The sequence below is a fragment of the Macrobrachium nipponense genome, chromosome 19, assembly GCF_015104395.2.
Source record: "Macrobrachium nipponense isolate FS-2020 chromosome 19, ASM1510439v2, whole genome shotgun sequence".
NCBI lineage: Eukaryota > Metazoa > Arthropoda > Malacostraca > Decapoda > Palaemonidae > Macrobrachium > Macrobrachium nipponense.
Window position 1 is genome coordinate 80,008,063 of NC_061088.1, and position 10,000 is coordinate 80,018,062.

Below are 10,000 nucleotides of genomic sequence, written 5' to 3' on the forward strand. Positions count from 1 at the left end.
TATAGTATTACTTTTTTTTTAATAAGCGGTATTTCTTCTTCTGTATTTACCTTTACTTCCTCTTACTTCTTCGTAATGAACTCCATATTCTTTGGAAGCTTGAATTTCAGGTCAGTGGCCCCTTTAGTTGGATTGTTCTATATGAATAGGTTTCATCTACTATATAATAATAATAATAATAATAATAATAATAATAATAATAATAATAATAATAATAATAATAATATATTATTATTATTATTATTATTATTATTATTATTATTATTATTATTATTATTATTATTATTATTATTATTATTATTGCCCACACAACAACGAGACAAAAATAAGAGTATAATGAGGTAATCTAGCTGAGAAAGAGCGGTTATACGTCATTAGGTACTCTATTTGCCTGTGTAATTTGCCTGTGTAATTATATAATAATAATTCTCTCTCTCTCTCTCTCTCCTCTCTCTCTCTCTCTCTCTCTCTCTCTCTCTCTCTCTCTCTCTCATATTTTTACTCCAATTTTACTGCATACCAATCAACGCATTTTACAGCCCTTTGTAAAATCACACGCCAAGAAAAACATATTAAGGAATTCGACTCACTGGAGGTCAATTCTGCGTGCAGTAACATTCACCCCCCCCCCCCCACCCCCCCCCCCAAAAAAAAAAAAAAAAAGCACTTCAAAGAAAATTCTATTCAGCACGATACTGACAACGCACAAGGATTTCCGCGTTCTCGTGCATCCTGGAATATTCGCCTGAGAAGATAAGTAATTATTGTTTTTTTTTTACAAAAATTTGAATTTGCTCTGACGTCACTGTGGTATACTTGACTGACTTCGACCAGTTTTTTAAAAGTTGTCAGCTTCGTGTCTATATATATAATATAATATATATATATATATATTATATATATATATTAATTTTATATATATATATATATATAAAATATATATATATATATATATATATATATAAATATATAATATATAAATATATATATATATATATATAATATATATACGCACACATAAACACACACGCCACACATACACTATTTATATATATATATATATATAGTATATATATATATATATATATATATATATATATGAGTAATATATATATTATGGGTATATGTGATAAATATATACACATATACATTTATATTGTATTTTGTACAATTAATTTTTATTGGTATTTCATTTTGTTGATCAGCTCACTCATTTTTAAAAAAATCGTGTGTCATTGAATCTTACCCATGTGAGTTTGTATTCCACGTGTTTGCGTCTTACGCAGCGAGATTGCATGGTTTATATGCAGTGTTCCGATTTCATTATTAAATTCATATACGAATTACAATGTACGGTCTTTAGATCTTGATAAAGAAGCGTATAATTGTTGCTTTATCATTAAAGTCACAGCGGTATCACCTTCAGTATTGATAAAGATTCCTTGGTTGTAACTAGGAATAAAAAAAGTTAAAAATACTCCGAAATTTCTTCAGCCATGTTATATTCCTTCCTATTTATATGACATTTGTGCTGCTTGAACTGTTATCCCATTTGTGTTTCTGTAACTTTTTTTTTTTTTATTCGTTTTCAGTGTTTTCTATTTGCATTTTCCACCCATCGTCAGTGTTTTCTATTTGCATTTTCACCCATCGTCAGTTTTTTCATTTCCAGTTTCACCCATCGTCAGTGTATTTGCATTTTCACCCATCGTCAGTTTTTCATTTCCAGTTTCACCCATCGTCAGTGTTTTCTATTTGCATTTTCACCCATCGTCAGTTTCATTTCCAGTTTCACCCATCGTCAGTGTTTTATTTATTTGCATTTTTCCCCATCGTTATGTTTTCTATTTGCATTTTCACCCATCGTTCAGTTTTCATTTCCAGTTTCACTATCGTCAGTTTTTCTATTTGCATTTTCACCCAGTCGTCAGTGTTTTCTATTTGCATTTTCACCCATCGTCAGTGTTTTCTATTTGGCATTTTCACCCATCGTCAGTTTTTTTCATTTCAGTTTCACCCCATCGTCATGTTTTCTATTTGCATTTTCACCCATCGTCAGTTTTCTACTTCCATTTTCACCCATCGTCAGTGTTTTTTATTTCCATTTTCACCCATCGTCTGTTTTTTTATTTTAATCTTCACCCATCGTCAGTATTTTCTATTTTAATCTTCACCAATCGTCAGTATTTTCTATTTTAATCTTCACCCATCGTCAGTATTTTCTATTTTCATTCTCACCCATCGCCAGTTTTTTTATTTTAATCTTCACCCATCGTCAGTTTTTTATTTCCATTTTTCACCCATCGTCAGTGTTTTCTATTTGTATTTTCACCCATCGTCTGTTTTTTATTTTAATCTTCACCCATCGTCAGTATTTTCTACTTCCATTTTCACCCATCGTCAGTATTTTCTATTTGCATTTTCACCCATCGTCAGTTTTTTATTTGCATTTTCACCCATCGTCAGTATTTTCTATTTGCATTTTCACGCATCGTCAGTATTTTTATTTCTTTTTTCACCTATCGTCAGTTTTTTTTATTATTTTCATCTCGTATTTTTATTTCTTTTTTCACCTATCGTCAGTTCGTCCCCTAGCTGCAACCCCTTTCATTCCTTTTATTGTACCTTCGTTCTTATTCTCTTTCTTTCCATCTTACTTGCCACCTTCCCCTAACGATTGTTCCGTAGTTCTACAGGGAGGTTTTCTTCCTATTAAACCTTTCAAACCTTTTTAAAGCCAAATTATCGTTTCAGCGGTGAATGACTTCATAGGTCTAATCTTGGCCTTTGGCCTAAATTTTATATTATATTCTATCCAACTTTGAAAGTTCCTCGTTGGTCTGAAGTTTGATTCTCGGCTCGGCCAACGTGGAACAAGAGGAATTTATTTTTTGGTGATAGAAATCCATTTCTCGATATAATGTGGTTCGGATCCCACAATAAGCTGTTGGTCCCGTTGCTAGGTAACCAATTGGTTCCTAGCTATGTAAAAATATCTAATCCTTCGGGCCAGCCCTAGGAGAGCTGTTAGTCAGCTCAGTGGTCTGGTAAAACTAAGATATGCTTAACTTTATCTATCCTACTTGAAGAAATAAGTAGATTCCTTTGGAATGGTTCCTGGCAAAGTATTGATATTGTTTGATATGAGTAGGAGAGGTGTTGCAAAATAACTCCCCCTATTCTTTCGTATTCTTGCAGCAATTACCGATTCTTTGGCAAGACTGAAACCTCAAACGTTCCGCGTGTCAGAACTCCCAGCTCCGTCGGCAATGTCTGGGTATTCGTTCCCTTTGTACCCGGTCCGTCTCCAGATCGGTACAGAGAAATCATTCGGATGGAGTCGTCGTGGATTGCGGTTACTTGGTATACGGACAGGGAGCAAAAAAAAATAAAATAAAAAACTTGAGGGAAACCTACTAACCTCGTGAGTCTCCCCTGTAGGGGAGGAGTGTAAGGATGCTGCTAGGGAAATTCCCTATTTCGGGTCGTGTGAATACCCTGTTTTTAGTGGGGTCCATATCAGGTTACCTGCCATAACGTTAAACTCTTATTATTATTCGCTTTTTATTTATTATCGTTTACTCGGGGAGTAAGCCTACAACCTACTTTGTTGGTGGAGGGGGAAGAGCCTAAAAACCTCTGAAAAATGTGTTTCGCGTTGAGTTAAAGATACAGGAATTTAGGATAGGTTATTTATGATTTATCTATTAGAATGAAAATGTAAAAAATAAATAATATGCATGTTAAACAGAAAAGAAAAATTATTTCTAAAGAAATATAGCATTAGCATATTTATTTTAATTTTCGTTGGTAAAACACGGCTCTATTTGACCGTAGATTTAGCACACTTTAATTTACGCCGAAAGTTAGGAATATAACGTTTACACTTAGCGCGAGGGGAAAATCTTGCATGCAGCCCGAGTGAGCTGGAAGTCGGATCACGCCTTTTTTACTTCTCACTTCAGTCGTCCATTAAAATTTGTACGACGCCGATCCTCCATAACTTGCGTCAGTTAAAAACCTTTTAATTGAGTTAACTTATACTAGTTAAGCTTAACAAAAATAAAAATGTCTTAGTTATATACATTTTGAGGTACGCTAGCCACTACCTGAAATCGAGTAGCCATTATTGTCGGCTAAATCTGAATGATACGCTTCCAGATCCTTTAAATATCGGTATCTTATAAAAAAAAAAATAATCTTCTTTTTCCCAGCTTTAACCCCTTTTTATTTTTTTAATAAAAAAAAATAATGATAATAATAATCTCTTTTCGCGAACTGAAAGATATCGGAAAATGTTCACGCTTAACGTTGGCCGGCAAATTCTTCTTTTTAAGAAGTGTAAATGTATACACACACACACACACACACACACACACACACACACACACACACACACACATAATATATATATAGATATATATATATATATATATATATATATATATATATATATATATATATGGCCCATTAAAACACTGTTTAAAGATAAGGACTATATTTCGGTGGACTTTCTTACTTGATAAGGGTGGAAGTAAGTCCACCGAAATATGTTCCTTAACTCAAAAACAGTGTTTTTTAATGGGTCTTTTATACTTGAGACGTTACTCTGTTTTAACAGAAGAATTTATTTACGTATGTATAATATATATATATATATATATATGTATATATATATATTATATATATATATATATATATATATATATCAAATATCTAAAAAAGGAGCCCATAAAAACACCAAAATAGAGAAAAAGTACTATATTTCAGAGACTGCTGTCTCCCTCTTCAGGTAGATGAATGAGAAAAGTTTACAGAAAAGGTGGTATTTATACCAAGAGGTCCATCCACAAACAAGCCGATTTTAAGTCACCCCCGCTGAGAATCTTCCTCTAATCTTCTTAAGGGTTGGTTGAATGAAGACGTTGTCGATCGTGTCCGAAATCCATCCATCCTTTTGAGATGTTCATTACCTGCCTCTCTTTTATTAAGGCCGATTCCATCATTTGACTCTTGTACCGGCAGTTGCTGCTATAAATTACACGTGACAAATTCCAGTTTATTCTATGGTTGGATGTTCATTTATATGGTTGAAAATAGCCGAGTTCTGTTGTCCATACCTAACTGACCGTTTGTGTTGTATTAATCTCTGGGGAAGGGATTTACCTGTAAATCCGATGTAAGATTGGTCACAGTCTTGGCATGGGATTTCGTATACCCCAGAGTCCTTTGGAGATGTCTTTTGTTGGACGTTAATCAGGATTTGGGGGACTAAGGGTTGTTTTGGGTAACTTAAATACAAAAGGGTTCGATTTTCCCGAGGGGGTTGGTTATTCTCTAATCGTTGTCCAGGTGGGGAATTATTATTTTATTGTTGGTGTATCTCTGGTCTTGTCTTTAGGGGGTCGGTAGAAAATTACGTTAGCTTTGTGAATGCTTTCTCAATTATATGGTCAGGATATTTTAAAGACGAAAGTTGCTTGCGAATTAGTTCAAATTCTTTTTCCAGGAATTCTGGGGAACAAATTCGTAAGGATCTAAGAAAACAGTTACTAGCTACACCTATTTTGATAGAAATGTCATGATAGCTAAAGTAGTGAATGTATGAAAGTGAGAACGTTGTTTTCTGTATATGGTAAAATTTGTATTCTGTCGTATCTCTGATTATTAAAACATCAAGAAAAAGGAATTTTGTTGTCTGTTCCATTCAACTTTAAATTTAAATTTGATGCTGGGGCACTAATGTGTTTAATTTCGAGAGGAAATTCATTGAAATTGCCCACCTATTATCCCAAAATGTTTAGGATATCATCCACGTATCTCATCCACAGCATGTTTTTTTTTTTTTTTGGGTTTTATTTGCATTTATTACTGTAGTTTCAAAGTATTCCATATACAGATTGGCTAGAACAGGACTTAAAGGACTACCCTACTAACTACACCCGAATTTTTGCTTGTAGAATGATTCCCCGAATGAAAATACGTTATTAGATGCACATAATTCAACTAGCTTTATTATTTTGTCAAGCGCCAATGGGAAATGATCTGAATAGGGGGATAATTTTACCCTTAAAAACTGAAGAACGTCCTGTACTGGTACTTTAGCGAACAAGGAATCTACATCAAGGCTTAAAAGTTTTATTTGTTGTGAAGTGGTATATGTGCTTCTCTGAATTTGTGACAAAAATCTTCCGAATGTTTAATGTGACTGGGAGAAAAAGTGCCTAAAAAAAGGGAAAGGAGGCCAGCTAACCATTTAGAAATTTTGTAATTGAAAGCACCGGCACATGAAACGATGGGTCTGAATGGAAGATTGTCTTTGTGAGTTTTGGGAAGGCCATAAAAATAGGGTAATTTAGGATAATTACTTTAAATTTCTCTAATAGTTCAATACTCTTTTTGTCGTTTGCCAATTAATCTTACTTTCCGAAAAAATCTGTGGGAACGTTTTGGAGGAGGGGATTTTTCGTCAGTTTTTCGTATGTTTGTGTCGCTAAGGAGCTGGTTGATTTTGTCAAGGTAGAAGTCTTTGTCCATTATTACGATTTTGCCGTCTTTGTCGGATCTACTTATTATAACATCTAACTTTTTTAGCGAGTGGATGGCTATCATGAATCTGCGGGGAACGGGGAGGATATTTCTTATGTAAGTCAGTTAAAGCATTTAGTAACACTCCTTTTAAACATATCTCTTCACGGTTGTAGTTTTTGTCAGATATGAATTTATCAAAAGCCACTATGAAGTCTAGGTTGTTTTTGCGGTCTGGCATAAGGGCAAAGGATAAGCCTAAATTTAAAACTAAATGTTGATTTACAGTAAGGGGGGTGTTGGATAAGTTTAAAACTTTGTCTTGTTGCTCAAGATTATTCCATGCACTATTGTCTATTAGGTTATTTAACTTGCGTAGAAGTCTGTTGGAATGAGTCACGCTATTATAGGCAGCAATGTCGGAACAGAATGAAATCAGATACCTGTATATGTGGTCCGTAGTGAGGAGGCGAAGATTAGACTGGGTTCCATATATCACTCTGCGTAGTACGAAGATGTCGTTTTTCGTATCGGTGATTCTTTCCTCCAGGAAAATCTTGTGTGAGAGGGAAGGGTCCGATTGCAGAGTCCATCTCCCGAATCCGTACATTTTTGGTAGTTACTTGTTCTTTGAGGCATTCTTCTAAAAAGTGTTTTTTGGTTTTGGTTTTTCAGCCGGTGTAGTCTGATCAGTTCTTTTTCAAACTTGCGAAAAATTGGCTTGACTTCTGGAAGTGAGTGAAGAATCCTGGAAAGGCGGTTGAATTCCATAATGGGCTGAAAATGACTGGTAAAAATGTTCTGTAACAACAGAGTTCTCCATAATAAAAGGAGCCCATAAAAACACCAAATAGAGAAAAAGTACTATATTTCAGAGACTGCTGTCTCCCCTCTTCAGGTAGATGAATGAGAAAAGTTTACAGAAAAGGTGGTATTTATACCAAAGAGGTCCATCCACAAAACAAGCCAATTTTGAAGTTCACCCCGCGTGATAATCTTCCTCTAATCTTCTTAAGGTTGGTTGAATGAAGAAGTTGTCGATCGTGTCCGAAATCCATCCTCCTTTTGAGATGTTCATTACCTGCCTCTCTTTATTAAGGCGATTCCATCATTTGACTCTTGTACCGGCAGTTGCTGCTATAAATTACACGTGACAAATTCCAGTTTATTCTATGGTTATGTTCATTTATATGGTTGTTGAAAATAGCCGAGTTCTGTTGTCCATACCTAACTGACCGTTTGTGTTGTATTAATCTATGGGGAAGGGATTTACCTGTAAATCCGATGTAAGATTGGTCCCCTTTTTTAGGCACTTTTTCTCCCAGTCACATTAAACATTCGGAAGATTTTTGTTACAAATTCAGAGAAGCACATATACCACTTCACAACATAAAACTTTTAAGCCTTGATGTAGATTCCTTGTTCACTAAAGTACCAGTACAGGACGTTCTTCAGTTTTTAAGGGTAAAATTATCCCCCTATTCAGATCATTTCCCATTGGCGCTTGACAAAATAATAAAGCTAGTTGAATTATGTGCATCTAATACGTAATTTTTCATTCGGGGAATCATTCTACAAGCAAAAATTCGGGTGTAGTATGGGTAGTCCTTTAAGTCCTGTTCTAGCCAATCTGTACATGGAATACTTTGAAACTACAGTAATAAATGCAATAAAACCCAAAAACATGCTGTGGATGAGATACGTGGATGATATCCTAACATTTTGGGATAATAGGTGGGGCAATTTCAATGAATTCCTCTCGAAATTAAACACAATTAGTGCCCAGCATCAATTTAAAGTTGAATGGGAAACAGACAACAAAATTCCTTTTCTTGATGTTTTAATAATCAGAGATACGACAGAATACAAATTTACCATATACAGAAAAACCAACGTTCTCACTTTCATACATTCACTACTTTAGCTATCATGACATTTCTATCAAAATAGTGTAGCTAGTAACTTGTTCTTAAGAGCCTTACGAATTTGTTCCCCAGAATTCCTGGAAAAAGAGTTTGAACTAATTCGCAAGCAACTTTCGTCTTTAAATATCCTGACCATATAATTGAGAAAAGCAATTCACAAAAGCTAACGTAATTTCTACCGACCCCTAAAGACAAGACCAGAGATACACCCAACAATAAAATAATAATTCCCCACCTGGACACGATTAAGAGAATAACCAACCCCCTCGGAAAAATCGAACCCTTTTGTATTTACTTACCCAAAAACACCTTAGCCAAATCCCTGATTAACGTTCCAACAAAAGACATCTCCAAAGGACTCTGGGGTATACGAAATCCCATGCCAGGACTGTGACCAATCTTACATCGGATTTACAGGTAAAATCCCTTCCCAAGAGATTAATACAACACAAACGGTCAGTTAGGTATGGACAACAGAACTCGGCTATTTTTCAACCATATAAATGAACATAACCATAAGAATAAACTGGAATTTGTCACGTGTAATTTATAGCAGCAACTGCCGGTACAAGAGTCAAATGATGGAATCGGCCTTAATAAAAGAGAGGCAGGTAATGAACATCTCAAAAGGAGGATGGATTTCGGACACGATCGACAACGTCTTCATTCAACCAACCCTTAAGAAGATTAGAGGAAGATTATCAGCGGGGGGTGACTTAATGGCTTGTTTTTGTGGGATGGACCTCTTGGTATAAATACCACCTTTTCTGTAAACTTTTCTCATTCATCTACCTGAAGAGGGAGACAGCAGTCTCTGAAATATAGTACTTTTTCTCTATTTTTGGTGTTTTATGGGCTCCTTTTATTAGATGGAACTCTGTTGTTACAGAACATTTTTACCAGTCTATATATATATATATATATATACTATATATAGATATATCACAGACACATTTCTTGGAAAAAAATAGAAAAATAAAGTGATATCGTTTTTGGGCATCCTGTATAGTATAAATATCTTATATTGATGCTTTGCCTGTCACAGGATATTTGTGGGGGGAGGGGGGGGGGGGGGGGTGCCCAAAATACTAGCATCTAACGAAGCACAATTCTATTTAATATTCAGCTCTGGTCTTCCAAAGGAAATTTTTTTGATAGGCTTAGCATCACGTGCGACGTTTTCGTGGGCACTTGTAGCCCTGCACCTGGTGCCACTTGAGGGATCTGTGGGCACTATAGTGCCCACTTGGGGCATATGCGTCACTTGGTTGCACTTGTGACCTGTCGTCTATTTGGTGGCACTTGTTTTTGTGACTGGTGGGCGACTGACTTGACCGTTCAGTGCCTACTTAGAAAACGTAGGGGAAAACAAGTGACATCCTTTTTTTTTATATTAGTTCGTAATTTATTCCTTTGTTTCGTTTTACATTTTATTTTTATTTTTTTTCTCTGTGAGTTCATAATCGATATCTTTGTTTCGTGAAGTTTTTAGCATCATAATCCTTTTACATTTATTTAATTTTATTTTTTCTTTATTAGTTCACAAT

The 10,000-nt window shown here is 35.0% G+C and overlaps 1 protein-coding gene across 5 annotated transcripts in view; it reads left to right on the top strand.

The window, feature by feature from the left end:
• LOC135218484 (uncharacterized) overlaps positions 1 to 10,000 on the top strand; it is a 653,329-nt gene that overhangs the window by 377,164 nt on the left and 266,165 nt on the right. The window lies entirely within an intron of this gene.